The sequence below is a fragment of the Sus scrofa genome, chromosome 13, assembly GCF_054392235.1.
Source record: "Sus scrofa isolate SSC_HxYL_T2T_F1_AM1 chromosome 13, Sscrofa_HxYL_maternal_Yorkshire_Landrace_v2.0, whole genome shotgun sequence".
NCBI lineage: Eukaryota > Metazoa > Chordata > Mammalia > Artiodactyla > Suidae > Sus > Sus scrofa.
This window is the reverse complement of record NC_139395.1, coordinates 82,844,383-82,862,602: the sequence shown is the minus strand read 5'-3', so window position 1 is coordinate 82,862,602 and position 18,220 is coordinate 82,844,383. Positions and strand designations below refer to the sequence as shown.

At 38.2% G+C, this 18,220-nt stretch overlaps 1 protein-coding gene and 1 long non-coding RNA gene across 2 annotated transcripts in view; one reads left to right on the top strand and one right to left on the bottom strand.

Annotated features, from left to right (window-relative positions):
• Positions 1-6,789, top strand: part of LOC106505675 (uncharacterized) — a 94,824-nt gene extending 88,035 nt beyond the window's left edge. Inside the window, exons 8-9 of the long non-coding RNA XR_014823843.1 lie at positions 1,807-1,951; positions 5,731-6,789. This is a non-coding gene — a long non-coding RNA (uncharacterized LOC106505675). The remainder of the gene's footprint in view (positions 1-1,806; positions 1,952-5,730) is intronic.
• SYN2 (synapsin II) overlaps positions 1-18,220 on the bottom strand; it is a 175,147-nt gene that overhangs the window by 134,542 nt on the left and 22,385 nt on the right. The window lies entirely within an intron of this gene.

The window sequence follows — 18,220 nt, the reverse complement described above, 5'->3', positions numbered from 1 at the left end:
CCAGATCCCTTAATTTAGGTTTTATCTTCTTTTCATAAAATTTTGTTTATTTGGTCCACTCAGATTTTATTTTTTCTGCCCCTCTTCCAACAATTCAACTTAATTTTTTTTCTTAGAAGTGTAATCAACAATTTAACTCTTAACACTTGATTAAATTTTACCCTGTATTTACAAATCTTAACTCCCTTAGACACTGCATGAATTCTGTCATGTCTTTTACTTCTCCTTAGTGCTGAGCACATCAGGTGGTAGTACAAAAAAACAAAAATGAACAAAAAAGAACTTACTTAACCTCTCTAAGCTTCTAGTTTCCTTCCCTAAAATGTGGTGATACTTTACAGAGCCTTTATGCTAAGTTTTGTTTTTTTGTTTGTTTTGTTTTTTGGTTTTTTGACTGCACCCACAGCATGTGCTTCCCAGGCCAGGGTCTGAACCCAAACCACAGCAGTGACAAACTGAATCCCTAATGGCTATGCCACCAGGGAACTCCTACTTTAAAAGTGATATATATGACAATGTAGCATGTAGCTAGCACTCACAAGTATTTGCTAAATCTAAATACTAAAATGTTGGAGTTCCCACTCTGGTTTAGAGGGTTAAGAACCTGACATAGTTCCACAAGGATGCAGGTTCGATCTCTGACCTTGCTCAGTGGTTAAGGATCCAGCGTTGCTGTGGCTGTGGCATAGCCCAGCAGCTGCAACTCCGATTAGACCCCCTAGCCCAGGAATCTCCATATGCCACAGGTACAGCCATAAAAATAAAAATAAAATAAAATATATATAATATCTATCTCATATGATTGAGAGGATTAAAAAAGGATGTTTCAACAAATTTAAAACTGAAACACTTATCAAATGCAAATAATTACCATCATTAAAAAGTACAGAATAAAGAATTAGAATGGAAGAAGAAACTAGGAGAAAGCCAGCCCAGAAGTAGAATTCCACATGGAAAATATATAGTGGATTGATTTAATAAGATTTCTAAAAAGCTTCTTTCTTGGAGAAGCTGAATGAATATCTGAGAAAGTTCTTTCCTGAAGAAGTGAGATCTTAACACCTCAGGCCAGATGCCATTCTAGAGAATGCTTCAAAGGATGTTCTTTGCATCTGACTCATCTAAGAATATTTCCTCTGGTCTAGAGAAGATCTCTAGTAAGCCATTTCTAAGTGTGCTAATGCAAGAACAAGTCTGAATGTTCAGTTTCAGAGCCCCAAGATGCACTTAATGTTAGAGAATAGCTCAGAACTAAAAGTACTCCAAAGTACAATAAAGGAGGTAAACCAAAGGTAAAACCTTTCAGTTCTGACATTTAGAGATTCATTTGTACTAAGAAAACTTACTGAGGCAGCAGCAATGTGAAGAATAGACCACCACCACCCAAAACTAGAAGACCAGTAGCAGGTCTAGAGAAGAAATTATCAGTTTTTGTGCCCCTCCCAGAGATGTAGAACAATGTAGCAACTCACCTCTCAACATAGTACCTTCTGCTTATGTTCCAATAATAAAGAAGAATATTATCTACTGAGAGACACCAAGAGTACCTAAAGAAATTACTAATAACCCCTGGCCACAGTCCTATGAGGTAATCTTAAATTCCTATTCATCCAGAAAACTATAATTTTTTTTCTGAAAATATTGTGTAGGATTTCTCATTTATCCTAATAATCTAAACTGCTTTTGTTATGAGGACGCTTCAAGAATCAAAAACAGGTCCATCGTCACACACTAAGCACTGGCCTGCGAGTCAAAAGAATGGATTCTTGTAAAGACTATTCTAATGACTGTTGTTCCCTTTGACAGAGCACTTGTCCTTTTGCTATTCTCATTCGGGCCTCTGTTTTCTCTACATTTAAAATGAGGAAGTTAGAGGAGACGACCCCAAAGATCTTTCCAAGCTTACAAACCTATCAAATCATCATTGTCATGGAGTCTACACTAAGAAAAGGTAATAACTTCAGGATCTGCCAACATTCTAAGATTCTTGCAGAGAATTACAATCATTGACAGCTTAAGAAGTGCTAGGATTGGTTTGTGTTGTGTTGATCGCAGATCTCATGCCACTTGGAGCTCTCCAGGGTACTGATTCCATCTCTGGCTGGTATCTGCCCTCCACTCCTCTGGACACAATCATGTTTACAAATCAACCAACTACCCAAGCAGAGGTATGGCACAAACATATATGTACTGCCCAATGAATACATGAGTAAACAAAACAGAAGAATTTCATAATAGAAAACATCACACAATTGCAAACCATGGTTTTCACTCAACACACTCTAGCCATTCTACAGGAACCACTATGCCATTTCCTATATGTCCCCCAAGACATCTACAGCACACTGGTATTAGACTAGAACCCAGATCTCTCAAGTTTCATTCTAATGTTCTTCCCACAATTCCTCTCTGCTTCTCTTTCAAGCCCCAATGTTAAATTTCCCAAAGTTATATCAAACTATTAAGAATTCAGACTGTCTTATTTATCATACACCTAGCACAATGTCCTGACATAACCTAAGTTTTCAAAAAAATTTTGTTGAATGAATAATAAAAATGAGGCCAAGGCTATTTCTTATTTCAAGTGCCTTCAATCTCATCTGCGTAATCATAAACCCTGACAAGCCCATCTTATGTAGAACTCAAAAGACTGACACATAAGCTCCCAGGGTGTAGGTCTGCATGTGACTGCAAAATTAATAAACCAGCAGATTTAATGACCAAAAGTAGATACTGCTGTGTTGACTTCCACAATCCTAGTATAGTGATTATGAGCAAGGATGTGGAATTAGACAAACTTGGATTTGAACTCCAGCTACCACTTATAAGCTGCATGATTTGGACATATTCCTTACCTAAGCCTTACTTAATTATTTGTAAAATTGGGGAAATATAGTTTAAATGCTTATAAGACTGCTAACAGGATTAAATGAAATACTATATTCAAACACTAAGTAGGTACTTCCTTAGATTATCTTATTTACTATAAAACTGGCACAATGCCTAGTCCACAATTAATGCTCAATAAATGCTAGCTATCATTATCATTATAGTTATATAGCTATATTATCACCGTCTTTATAAGAAATCATCAGATTCTGTAAATAAGTGAAGACTTTCATTACATGTGAAAAACAGTCTCAAAAGAATGCAAAAATTCGCACTTTAAAAAATAATGAAATCTCACACTATCCCCATGGGGAAGTAAAACAATGCAAATATTAACTGCTTCATTTTTAAAAGGCTAAATCTTTCACCTCGGATCACAGAAAATGCTCAATCTGCTAAAGACAAATAATGGGCATTTTGCATGTAAGTCAGAAACAAAAGGCTTCAGTGCACAAAGTATGTAACCTATATGTAATCAGGTACCTAGGAAACTAGGGTACTCTCATACCAAGACTTGCTTGCTAATATACTGAACAACCTTAAATCTGAATGCCTTACTGAAAAAAAAAAAGTTAAAAGCTCTCTTCAAATTAAAGAGAACATTCACATGCTGCCTCCTTAATACCTACAACAACCAAATGAGAAAGTCAACAGAACTTGTCCTCTGGTTTTACAAATGAAAGTAATCTATGTCTTAACAATCCCCAGGACAATTCTGATGCACACTGAAGTTTGAGAACCACTATCTCAGTCCACTACTTCTCTCCTATCTTCTTTTGCCTTTCTATTCAATTTGGATTCCACAACCTAGCATTTTAACAGCCTATTTTTCCTTTGCCTTTTAGCATCTCCACCTGGTAAAATCTGAAAAACCCCTGATAAGCTTACCTTCTCCAAATATATCCCCAAGTTGCTGAGGAGTGCCAAAACACACAATAGGGCAAAAAGGCACCTCAACAAAGGCTTCGGCTGTCAATAAATCATGTGTTTGGTCAAAAGACAATGGTCATTTCAAATTTTATTCATTCTCTTCAAATAGAACCCCTTCTTTCTTCTCAGTAGATGACCTAGCCTCCTACTTAACAGAGAAAATAGAATCCACCAGATGGATACATCCTCAACTTCCCACTATTCAATCTACACAACTTTCTGTATCTTCCCCTCCATCCCTTCTGTTAAGTAATAAATCAGGTGGCCCTCCTCTTATCTAAGACCAAAACCACCTGTTAGCTGAACCTCATTTTCCTTTTAAAAACAACTCACATTTATAAATTACACTTCTCTCCCACCCAAGTATTAACCAGACCCAACCCTGTTTAGCTTCCAAGATCAGACATGATCAGGCACATTAAGGGTGAAACTATATTCATTATCTTGTAATAACCTAAAAAGGAAAAAAAAATCTGAAAAAGAATATATATATGTATAAATGAATCACTTTGCTGTACACCTGAAATTAACACAGTATTGTAAATCAACTTATACTTCAATTTAAAAAAAAAAATCTGGGCAAAAAATTGGTCTTCTGTCTCCATATTATTTACCTTTTCCTTAGGTTAATTATGGCACATAATTGGTACCTTAGTATTTACACATGCAGTCATGAAAAAAGAAAATGTATTTCTTTCTGTCCCCATATGGAACAGTCACAGAAGACAATATACTTTCCTGAAGTTCAAACCCATATACTTAACTGCCCAAAGTCATCTACTTTATTGTCTCATAGGCACTTGAAACACATGTCTAAAATGTGTCTAAAATAACACTCATCCTCTCACACTAAAATCTGTTCTCTTAGGCTCCTTCCATGTTCCTCACCTCAGTAAATGGCACCCCCATCCACTTGGGTGCCCAATCAGAAACCTATTAGACATACTTTTCTCTTTCTCCTTCACCTCACATCCAATTAATCATCAACACTTAATAATCTTATCTGGTAAGTATTTCTTATATTATTCCACCTCTCTCCATCTCTACTGCCACTATCTTTGTCCAAGTCATCATCACCTCTGACCTGGGCTTCTGCAATAGTCTTTTAATGGTTTCCCAGCATCCACATTTCCCCTCCTCCAATACAGTCTGCACTAGATCGCAGCTAAACAGTCATTTCAAAATGAACATCTAACCATGGCTCTCCTCTATTAAAACTCTGAAAGCTCCCAATTTCCATTAGAATAATAGAAAAGCAAAATCTTTAGTAAAGTGTGTAAGTCTCTGCATGATCTACTCTGCTTACTCCAATCTCATTTTGTACCTCTCTCCCTTTATGTACCAGTTATACAGGGGTGTGTTTCTTCAAACTAGGCTGTTTCCCTTTCACAGATTTTTCTCCCATCAGAATGTTTTTCTCTTTATTTGCCTAACCAACTCCCATTTGCCTTTCAAGGCTCAATTTAAATGTAATAACCTCCATGAAAAATTTTCCAACTCCTCGGATTCAGTCAAGCCAATTTTAATACCCCTTTCCCAATTTACTGGACATTCATTTATTCATTCAACAAAGATTTATTTCATGCCTACACTGTACCAGTTCCTGCGCTAGGTACAGAGAATATAACTGAAGAACACGGATAGTCTCTTTACTGATTAAATTTATACACTAATGGAAATATAATCATTAACAAAATAATTATTTAGTTACAATTATAATAAATACTATTAAAGAGACGTATAAGGGTGCTTTGAGAATTAATGAATGTCTGGAAAATAGGAGAAGGAATTCAAATCCAGATCTTCTGACTCCAAATTCCATGTCTTTTTCCTGCTCCACTATGCTATAAATAGAAGCTTCATTTTTATTTCTAAGCGAACTGATTTTAACTTTTTTCTCTACTCCAACAGATTAAAATTCTTTATAGCTCTCTCTTGTACTTCTGGGACGCATCCCTGAGCTCCCGACCACTCAACATGGCAGTGCTAACCTCACAGAGCCCACAAATCAGTTCACTGGAAACACTGCTCTGGGAGACTACAATGGGGTAGGGACTGTGGAGAGTAAATAACATATTAAAAAATGTTATCATACATATACAGATGGCCAGCAAACACATGAAAAAATGCTCAACATTGTTGATTATAAGAGAAATGCAAATCAAAACTACCATGAGATACCACCTCACACCAGTCAGAATGGCCCTCATTACTAAATCCACAAATAACAAGTGCTGGAGGGGCTGTGGAGAAAAGGGAACCCTCCTGCACTGCTGGTGGGAATGTAAACTGGTACAGCCACTATGGATAACAGTTTGGAGATACCTTAGAAATCTATACATAGAACTTCCATATGACCCCACAATCCCACTCTTGGGCATCTATCCGGACAAAACTCTACTTAAAAGAGACACGTGCACCCGCATGTTCATTGCAGCACTATTCACAATAGCCAGGACATGGAATCAACCCAAATGTCCATCAACAGATGATTGGATTCGGAAGAAGTGGTATATATACACAATGGAATACTACTCAGCCATAAACAAGAATGACATAATGCCATTTGCAGCAACATGGATGGAACTAGAGACTCTCATACTGAGTGAAATGAGCCAGAAATACAAAGACAAATACCATATGATATCACTTATAACTGGAGTCTAATATCCAGCACAAATGAACATCTCCTCAGAAAAGAAAATCATGGACTTGGAGAAAAGACTTGTGGCTGCCTGATGGGAGGAGGAGGGAGTGGGAGGGATCGGGAGCTTGGGCTTATCAGACACAACTTAGAATAGATTTACAAGGAGATCCTGCTGAGTAGCATTGAGAACTTTGTCTAGATACTCATGTTGCAACAGAACAACGGGTGGGGAAAAAAATGTAATTGTAATGTATACATGTAAGGATAACTTGATCCCCTTGCTGTACAGTGGGAAAATAAAAATAAATAAATAAAATAGTAAATTTCCCCTAAAATTACTTTATAAAAAAAAATAATAGGAGTTCCCGTCGTGGCGAAGTGGTTAACGAATCCGAGTAGGAACCATGAGGTTGCAGGTTCGATCCCTGGCCTTGCTCAGTGGGTTAACGATCCGGCGTTGCCGTGAGCTGTGGTGTAGGCTGCAGACGTGGCTTGGATCCAGCGTTGCTGTGGCTCTGGCCCAGACTGGTGGCTACAGCTCCGATTCGACCCCTGGCCTGGGAACCTCCACATGCCGCAGGAGCGGCCCAAGAAATAGCAAAAAAAAAGACAAAAATAATAATAATAATAATAATAATAATAATAATAATTTAAAAAATTAAAAATATTATCATACAGTGCAGGGGATTATGAGACCACAAAAGGTGGAAAGACTAATTTTGTGTGGGGCAATAATGTAAGTGAAAGTGCTCTATAAAATGTAAAAATCATTGAAATGATTATTATTAGTGGTGGTAGTCTCTCTAAGTAATGTAATCCTTCAGGGACAAAAAAAAAAAAAAAAGAAAGAAAAGAAAAAAAATCCGTTCAAACAGAAAAACAGTATGGTCATTTACTTAACACAGGCATAAAAACTGAAATATACTTCTCCTCATTCATTCTTATCACCTCTCTTTGTTTTGTTTTGTCTTTTTAGGGCTGAACCTGCAGCATATAGAGGTTGCCAGGCCAGGGATCGAATTGGAGCTGCAGATGCCAGCCTAAACCACAGCCACAGCAATGCCAGATACAAGCTGTATCTGCAACCTACACCACAGCTCACGGCAACTCCTGATCCTTAGTCCAATAAGCATGGTCAGGGATTGAACCCGAGTCCTCATGGATGCTAGTCAGGTTCATTAACCACTGAGCCACGATTGGAACTCCCTTAGCATCTCATTTTAAATCACCTTAAATACAAAACTCTTATTTTCAGCAAAGGGAAAATTAATTTATATATTATGCTTTTTATCTACTTTTATTGCATCAGAAAAATCTTACAAGGCTGAAAGTCCTAACTTATCATAATATCTCACTCATTAAGCAGTCACTAAAGTTTAAAAAAAAAACCCACTAAAACACTAAATATAGTAAACTCCCTCTAAATTTCACTTTTCAGCACAGATTTTATTACACCACAAGTACAGCCCCTGGTGGTGGTACAGTGGAATGACACTGGGTGGAAAGAGAACTGTGACTCTAGATTACTATACACAAGGAGCCCAGGCTGAGAAAATCTGGACTACATAATTTTTTTTTTCTTTTTAATGCCACAGGTTCATATGGAAGTTAGGGGTCGAACTGGAGCTACAGCTGCCAGCCTACACCACAGCCACAGCAACGTGGGATCTAAGCCACATCTGTGACCTACACCACAGCTCATGGTAACGCCAGATCCTAAACCCACTGAGAGGCCAAGGACTGAACCAGCATCCTCATGGATACTAGTTGGGTTCGTAACCCACTGAGCCACAATGGGGACTCCTGGGCTACAGAATCTTTAAGGCATACAATTACAGACTTTTAATTATTCTGGCTCTACCACTTCTTAGCTGCATGACCTGGGGTACATTTCTTAACCTGTGAATCTTCAATCTCCTCACTCAAAATAGGAATGATTTATATACCTGAAACACTGTACATCAACTACATTTCAATCTTAAAAATAGAAATGATAATTGTACCTATTTTATAGGGTAACTGTGAGAATTAAACACAGAACGGTCCCCAACTGACAATGATTTGACTTACAATTTTTTGATTTTACAATGGTGCAAAAGCAGTATGCATTCAGTACAAACCGTATACCGAATTTCTGAATTTTGGTCTTTAACCAGGCTTATGACATGTGGTAGGATACTATCCCATGATGCTGGGCAGTCTCAAAACCAGCCAGCCACACAATCATGATAACTTAGAACTATTCTGTACCTAGACAACCACTCTGTTACTCACTTTCAGTATAGTATTCAATACATTACATGAGATATTCAACACTTCATTTTACTTTATTTAATTTATTTATTTATTTATTGTCTTCTTCAGGGCCATTCCCACGGCATATGGAAGTTCCCAGGCTAGGGGTTGAATCAGAGCTGTAGACGCCGGCCTATGCCAGAGCCACAGCAACTCGGGGTCTAAGCCACCTACACCACAGCTCACAGCAACACCAGATCCTTAACCCACTGAGCAAGGCCAGGGATCGAACCCGCAACCTCATGGTTCCTAGTCGGATTTGTTAACCACTGAGCCATGACAGGAACTCCAACACTTTATTTTAAAATAGGCTTTGTGTGAGATGATTCTGCCCAATTATAGGCTAATGGAAGTGTTCTGGGCACATTTAAAGTAAGCTAGGCCAACCTGTGATAATCAGTAAGTTAGGTGTATAAAATACACTTTCAATTTATAGTATTTTCAGCTTATGATGGGTTTATTGAGATGTAACCCTATCACAAATCAAGGAAGATTTTTAATATATGTAAAGCAATTAGCACAGTGCATAGCACACAATTAGTACTCAATAAATATCTTCTCTATTCTTACTATCCCGTTTAAAGTCCAATGAATTCTATAAACCTAATGCCATTGAGTACAATAAAATATAGAAAACTTATTTATAGGTATTGTTCTTATTCCTCAATAGCAGAAATGTCTGTAGTTCACAACAAGAACCATGACCAGGTAGACTTGTAGTTAAAAGGGATGCCAACTGGGAGTTCCCATCATGGCTCAGTGGTAAGGAACCCAACCAATTATCCATGAAGATGCAGATTCAATCCCTGGCCTCGCTCAGTGGGTTAAGGATCTGACATTGCTGTGGCTGTGGCGTAGGCCAGCAGCTGCAGCTCTGATTCAACCCCTAGCCTGGGAACTTCCATATGCTGTGGGTATGGCCCTATAAAGACCAAAAAAAAAAAAAAAGGAGGGGGTTACCATTTGCTCATCTAGAAATCTCAGTGTATCCATATACTTCAATAAAACTAGATGATTATGACTCAAGACAAAGAGAGTCCACCTATTTTGAGGGGTTCCAATGTTTAACCATATGTCTTCATTAGATTTCAAATATCTCTTATCAATTTCCCTCATTCTCTTCTCTGAAAGAATGGAATGCAGTTATGCAGAATAATTTCAACCACAGAGCAATACAGACAGTTACTAAGTTTTCAGACATATTTCTGAAACCCTTCACTTTTCCACAAAGATCTTATTTCAAAACTTTCAGCACCCTAATTATTGATGTAGTGGGAAAGACAGACCAAAACTCAATATTCCACCAGAAGTCTGAACGAGTTTGATTTACAGAATAATTCCCATTCTTTTCTTGTCTTTGCTCACATTGTTCATGCCTTACCTCCCCTCTCCTCATGTAAATCCTACCTATCCTTTATGGTCCAAATTATACTTCTCTTCTGACCCTCTAATTTCATTCCACTATTTGACTTTGTGAGTTGAACAAGACAGCTAGCTATCAGCATCAGCATCCTAAAGAGGAAACTAAAACTCAGAGGCTAAAAGATTTGCTCAAGTTTACAGACCTGATGAGTGCAATGCTCAATCATCACCAATGCTTTTACAAATTCATTGAAATATCAGTAGTGAGATTTAACTACAAGGAAACACAATTTAGTACCACCAAGAACATCTAGACCACCAAGCTGGATTATTCTAGTGGGGGGAAAACTCCAGTTTTTTTCAAACAGATAACAACATAGAAATAAATCTACCTCTTTATGAGCCCAATGCACTCTTTTTAAAGATAATAAAGGCTCAGAAAAGCTTATTTAAAGTCAGTCACCTTTTCAACTAGGACTCTAATACTTGCAAAAGTAAGCTAGGAAAAAAATATACTAATTCACATGGATGAAAAGTCTAGGCATTGAGTTCAAGAGATTTTAGGAGTTCAAAGGACTTGGTTTCTCTTCCTCTTGGTTTTGGCTTCACTCTAAGGCAGAACTTCTCCTGAGGATCCCAGTTCATGTTCATTATAAAAAGAATACATACCTTCTCCAAAATATTGATCAAAAGTCAGTCATAGGTCCAAAGTGAGATTGCTGCCCATTCCTAAATCCAATTCCATGATTGGAAAAATGCAATACTCCAATTAGTAAGGCATGAATCATATGCCCATCCTTGGAGCCAGGGTGAAGTGGGCCCTGTCCAAAGCACAAGGCCCAAGTTCTAGGCAGGAGATGGCTCCCCAGAGGGCAATCTGGACATGAGGACTAAAAGAAGGGGAAATAGACATTGGAAGGCAAAAACAACAAAAGTCCACTATAATCACGTAACTAATTACAGTCATATCTGGGACCAGAACTTATACCTAATTCAGTGTTCTTTCTCTCATACTATGCTACTTTCCTTGAGGAAGAAACTATAAAAGAGGATTTCAATCACTTCTCAAGCCCTGAATTATCTGAAATTTAAAATGTTTTGCTTTGCTTCTTAAAAGCTGTTTTCATGAAAAAACAACTTCACAAAAATCTCTAGGAAATAATTCTTCTCTATATGGACAGTTTCAGCATCACCTTTCAAGATGATCTTGGCCTTATGATCTACTTCTCATCTATACCTGGCAAGACTGGCTATATAAAATAGAGGGTAATCAATAAGGTTGAACATTAGTGAATCAAAAGGCTCACAAGATAGATCCCTACCTCGATACTTGCTAATATTTTTTAAACTTCTACCACCAAATTCAGTTTGGATTTGGAAGGCCTATCAGGCTATCAGTTTTCCTTTAAAAAATACAGACATCCTTTATTTTACTCACTCAACCAACATTTAATGAATGTGAAGAAAAAAGCTAAGCATTTGGGGTACCAGAATGAGCAAGAAAAACTCTTCCTTCTGAGGAGTTTGCAGTTTGGGATGCAGAAATGTAACATGATTATAATACAATGTGAAAGAGCTATGAGAGATCTCTTATAAAGTGATTTGGAAGAGAACATAACAACACTTCAGAACAGAAGTAAATGAGAGTCAGCAGACAACAAGGCCCAGAGAGGGTATGATGCACACAAAGGATAATAATAATGTCACTGAAAAGGAAGATAGGAGAGAAACCAAAGATGAACTTTGCCTTCCAAAGGTTGGCACTAGAACCTGAAAACTGGGGAAGAGGGAGAAGAGGAAAACAGAAATTCAGCTAACCATTAGCAGATGTTACGAGTAAAGATTCCTAGTAGGTAATATGAAGTTCCTCAGCGGCACAGCAGGTTAAGGATACAGCATTGTCATTGCTGTGGCTCAGGCTGCAGCTGTGGCATGGGTTCAATCCCTGGCCTCAGAACTTCTGCATGCCATGGGCATGAGCAAAAAAAAATGAACAAGACAAGATGCTCATCTTCAAGAAGCCAACAATGTACCTGGACGAATAAGACATAGGCAGAAATCACATAAAAGACAGATTATGATACATGTAATAAAATTCAACAGATATACTGCTATGGAATTTCAGATAAGGAAGGAAGGAATATTAGGTGAAGAGGAATCTAGGAAAGTTTCAGTAGGCCTTGTGAATATGTAGGTAAGGATGGTGGGAAAGAGAAGCTGAAAGTCAGTCCCAGAGGAAAAGTTGTATAAGACTTCCAGCCCTCTTTTGACTACTCTATCTTTCACATCTTTAACCAATCTAGTAGGGTCAGACCATCTCATTCAGTGCCCAGTCACTATGAGGACCACAAAATAAGTTCCTAAGGCAATAGAAAAAATATATATACAGTAAAACACAAGGATAAAATATGAGTTTTATATTTTATCTTTCTGAACCTTATTTTTTCTGATCATAAAACATGTATAAATAACACCTACCCACATAAAGTTCTTGGGAGATAAAGTAAAAGAACATATGAGAGGGCCTAGAACTAGCCTGGTATATAAGAGTAAAATTTAGTAAATATTACTTTTTCTTCCCCTCTGTATTAGTTTCCTAAGGCTACTATAATAAATTATCACAAACATCATGGCTTAAAACCAGCAAAATTTATTCTCTCACAATTTGGGAGGCTAGAAGTCTGAAATTAGGGTGTTGGCAGGGCTATGTTCCCTCTGAAAGCTGTAGGGGACCATTGGTGCCTTGCTTCTTCCAGTTTCTAGTGGCTATCAGCAATCCCTGCAGCTCCCTGGTGTATAGCTACACAGCTCCAATCTCTGCCTGTCTTCACAAGGTCTTTTCCTCCAGTTTTTTTCTGTGTCCTCTCCTCTCCTTAAAGGACACCGGTAATTGAATCTAGAGTCCGCTATAAGTCTAGGATGATTTCATCTCATGATCCTTAATGAATTACATCTGCAAAGACCCTATTTCCAAAAAAAGGTCACATTCTGAGCTGATAGGTAGACATGAATTTTGGAGGGACACTATTACACCTTCCTTCTTCAGATTAATTTGACTTTGAAATACAGTATCTTTCCTATTTCACAGGAAGACATTGCATTCCCAGAATATTTCCATGGAACTGAACAACAAATATCTACAAATCCCTTAAGGAAAACTAGGATTTTAAGCAGACCTAAGTCAAGTTGGCTTTTTCTTTTTTTCTTTTTAGAGCTGCACTTGCAGCACATGGAAGTTCCCAGGCTAGGGGTCGAATCGGAACTGCAATTGCCGGCCAACACAACAGTAACGCCAGATCCAGGCCACATGTGCGATCTACACCACAGCTCACAGCAACAGTGGATTGTTAACCCACTGAGTGAGTCCAGGGATCAAACCCACATCCTTATGGATACCAGCCAGGTTCTTAACCTGCTGAGCCACAACAGGAACTCCAAGTCAGCATTTTCTTTTCTTTTCTTTCTTTTTAGGACCATGACATAAGGAGCTTCCCAGGCTAGGGGTCAAGTCGGAGCTACAGCTACTGGCCTACTCCACAGCCACAGCACCACTGGATCCAAGCCAAGTCTGTGACCTACACCACAGCTCATGGCAACGCCAAATCCTTAACCCTCTGGGCAAGGCCAGGGATCGAACCCGCGTCCTCCTGGATACTAGGCGAGTCAATTAACCACTGAGCCACAACAGCAACTCCCCAGCATTTTCAACAGACCTAAAAACTTGGAATCCACTCCTCTCTACCAGTTAGCAACTTTGAGATCTTGAGCAAATTATTACCTTTTAAGAGTCAATTTCTTCATCTTTAAATGAGATTATCACAAAATTTCTGGGATAATTGAGATAATAAATGTGAAAGCATTCGTGAACTCTAAAATAATATACAAATACTAGTTATTACTAAACAAAACTTTCAGTGTTTAATTACTTAACAAAATATACTGAGATGTGCCAGACACCATCTTAAATACCATGAGGAAGAGAAGGAACCATGGCCCATAACTTCCAAGGGCTCACAGTCAAACACTAGTATAAAAATAAAGATTATGAATCAATTTACCACTACATTATTTAGAAATTACTACATATGCTTAAAGAAGAAAAGAATATAGTAATCACTGCTAATTTGAAGGAGGAAGAAATTGAACTGACTTACAGGACAGGAGGTGGGTTCTAGCTAGAGAAGAAAGGAATGAATGCTGGGGAGGAAAAGAAGACATTAAGACCAGATACAACAAATTTCAAAGCCAGGCAGTATGCCTAGACTTAATACAGAGCAGCAGCTACTGGAGCTACCTGAATGGAGAGTGCCATGATGAAAGCAGGCCTTTAGGAAATAAGCCTGGCAGCATTTACAGTCTAGATTGGCAGAAGAGAGACTGAAGGCAAAGACAACAACTTAAAGGCTGTGGCCCTAATCCAGAACCTACACATCTTTACTAGTTGCTAAAATCATGATAGGCAGCAAGACCTGTCATTTCCAGAAAGCCTGTTACTTCTTAGGCAATAATTCTAAGTCTCTCCCAGGGTTTTTTCCTGTGCTGACCTCACTAAACCAATCACTGAACTATACCAAAGCTTCCACTTCATATTTCTCATAATCTCAGGGCAGAAAAGAGGCATGGAGGACACGCAGGCAATCCAATTTAATGTAAAAATCCTCCCTAAAGCAACATGGACTGGGAGAGTCATTCTTTGGGAGTTACAGCCTCTGCTTAATCACTTTAGCCCCTCAAAATGCCCATTCCACCCAAACCACTGTCTCCGCAGAGATCAAATGCTTCAGCTCCTTGCCTGAACACTCGGTCTACATAAGCCCTAGGCAGCTCTTCGTCTGGGAAGGTTAGAGTTCACCACTGCTGGAGTGGAAGGAGGAACAACATGATCCTGCGGCTTCTGACAGAGATTCAAGCCATACCCAGTAGTGGCTGGCTGCAGGGAGGCAGGTCTGAGTCAGTATGTCAGGCAATGAAATCCTCACTCCATCTGCTCTGAGGGAGCTGTCTGCCAAGTTTGGTGCCTGGACACATGAGCTCCCACTCCCATACCCACCACTTTCTCCTCTGAGAAGTAGAAACAAAATCTGTTTCAAAGCTTTATTTTTTCCTCCTCTTCCCAAAGCTTATCTCTAAGAAATTACCTTTCAGTTATATGTTATGGAAGAGAATAGAGAAACATATATTCCCCTAATAACTCCAAATGGGCAAGATGACTACAATACGACATGTATTAAGGAAAGATTGCCTGGCATTAGTTCCTTGCTGGGACTTGATTCTCTACCACACCCTCCTGCCTCACCCTGGCTTCCATCAGAAGTAATCACCACACAGAATTCTGTGTTAACCATTCTCTTCTATTCATGAGAACTAGACTGACTTGCTAATCCAAAGACCTCCTATCTCCTACTTTTCCATGTTAAAGTTTGCTTTCATTGCCTTTTCTGTCTGCCAGGCACTCTCTCATCAAATTCCAATGATCTTTGGGAAGCTGAATCCCCATGAAATCCTAACTCATGGTAATCCAACTGGTGAACACCTAAGGAAGCTTTCCTCCCCAAACATGGGCACAAATTCCCCAAATCACCAACTTGTGTCCTGAATCAGCACACTATATACCTAATCATTCCATACTTTATTATTATTATCTAAGTATAAAATAAGTATTCCAGGCTTCTCCAACACCAATGTCCACCTGGTTAATGTGGGCATTGCTAGAGGCCCAGAACCTCACTGTACAGCTGACACATCATCCACACTCAAGTATTAACTGCTTACAGGCAGGAAAGGTGTTCTATAAGCTTGAGGTTTAAAAACATTTTGATTGAGGCATTAAGGACTGATCCTTCCTATCCAATACCAAAAAAGGGTAATCATACAACTAAGAAAAACTTGCACTTCTTTCTATCCCCAACCTTTCACTTGATATAACATATCTAGCCTATGATTATACCCATGACAGGTCCAATTTTGTTATTACATACATAAAGCTAGCTTTATAACTCATGACACACCTTCAAAAAATACTCTGCTTTATTGGGCTATCTGGCTCTGGCTTACTTCTTTTCCCTACCATATCAACTCTAATTTAAAAAAACATAGGTGCTGAACCAAGAAAAAAAAAATTTTTTTTTGCCTCTTTGTTTTTTCATCTGCTACATGGAAGATTAAATGGCCTCTACCTAGCACAAAGGTAGAAGTTTAAATAAGAGCATACATACATAAGACCTTTAGCATGGCAGTGGCATACAGCAGTTGGTGAAATACGAGGCACCTTCTATTTCTCTCTGTATAATGTCAGATCTACTAAAAACACTTTTCAAAAAGTTCCAGCTACAAACAAAATGCTAGCAAACCAAATCTAGCAATATGTTAAAAAAGATTTCTTATAGCCAATATTTTATAACTATAAATGGAATGTAACTTTAAAAATTATGAATCACTATGTTGTACACCTAAAATTTATATAATATCATGCATCTACTGGTAGGAATGTAACATGGCTCAGCCTCTTGTGAAAGCAGTTTGGCAGTACCTTGAAAAGCTAAACATGAAGTTACCCCTATTCCACTCCTGGTTGTGTACATAAGAAAACTGAAACCACATTCACATAACTTGTACACAAATGTTCAGAGCAGCAGCATTTGCAACAGCACAGAAAGTGGAAACAACCCAAATATCCATTGACTGATGAATGGATAAATAAAATGTGATATTTCTACACAATGGAACATTATGAAGAGGAACAGAAGAATAAAATTCCATAAAAAGGAACTAAGTACTACTAAGTACTACTTGCTCAGTTCCTTTTTATGTAGATGTTAAAATGTAGATAAACTGGAGTTTCCATCGTGGTGCAGTGGTTAACAAATCCGACTAGGAACCATGAGGTTGTGGGTTTGATCTCTGGCCTTGCTCAGTGGGTTAAGGATCCAGCGTTGCCGTGAGCTGTGGTGTAGGTCGCAGACACAGCTCGGATCCCGCATTGCTATGGCTGTGGTGTAGGCTGGCATCTACAGCTCCGATTGGACCCCTAGCCTGGGAACCTCCATATGCCATATGAGCGGCCCTAGAAAAGGTGAAAATACAAAATAATAATAATAATAAAAAATAAAATGTGGATAAACCTTGAAAACATTATGCTAAGTGAAAGAAGCTAGAAGAAAAATTCCATTTACATGAAATGTCTAGAAGGCAAATCCATAGAGACAAAAAGATAATCAATTGTCTGGGATTGGAGGAAGGAGACATGGGGAATGACTGCTATGGGTATGGGGTTTTCTTTTTGGAGTGATTTAGAAGGTCTGGAATTAGACAGTGGTGATAGTTACATAATCCGGTGAGTATACTAAAACCAATGAATTGTACACTTTAGAAAGGAGAATTTTATGGTATCCAAATTATATCTCAATTTTTAAAAAACCTGCAGCAATATATCATATCAATTTCTTGCTCCCTATTCAGCTTCACACCTGGATATTATCTAAACTTAACACTGGCCACAGCATAATGTGTTTCATTCCCAAAGTACTAGAATTGATCATAACTCTTTATTCTATACACTTCATAAAGGCTACTCTTCTAAGTGTTGATTCTCCAAAGCTTCTTTTCTGGCTATACTACCTAAAGTCCTCCCCCTTAAATTTTTTCACTGAACTATGAAATTGCTATGACACTATTAGCACAATTATTCTGCTTTCAGAGTCATGAAACGGAAAAAAAAAAAAAAAAAAAAAAAACATGAGTTTTGTATTCAAAGATTCAATTCCTCAAAAAAAAAAGAAAAAGAAAGAAAGAAAGAAAAAGATTCACACCCTTTCCACTTTCCATCTACATACAACTTTGGAGAAGTTATTTAATTATCTGCTCACATGCAAAATGGTGATAACACCTCTATTAAGGCGTAAGGATTCAATGTGATAATGTATGTAAAGTGCCTGGTCATAGTGACTTTTCAGTCAATGTCAGTTTGCTCCTTCTCACTGTTTTCTAAAATGAATGAAGCTGACACTGGCCCCAACTGGGCAATACTGTGCCCCAATCTGAAACCTGTCCTCAACCATATTAGGACTCATGAGATCAAGGTCACAAATGAGAAAAAGA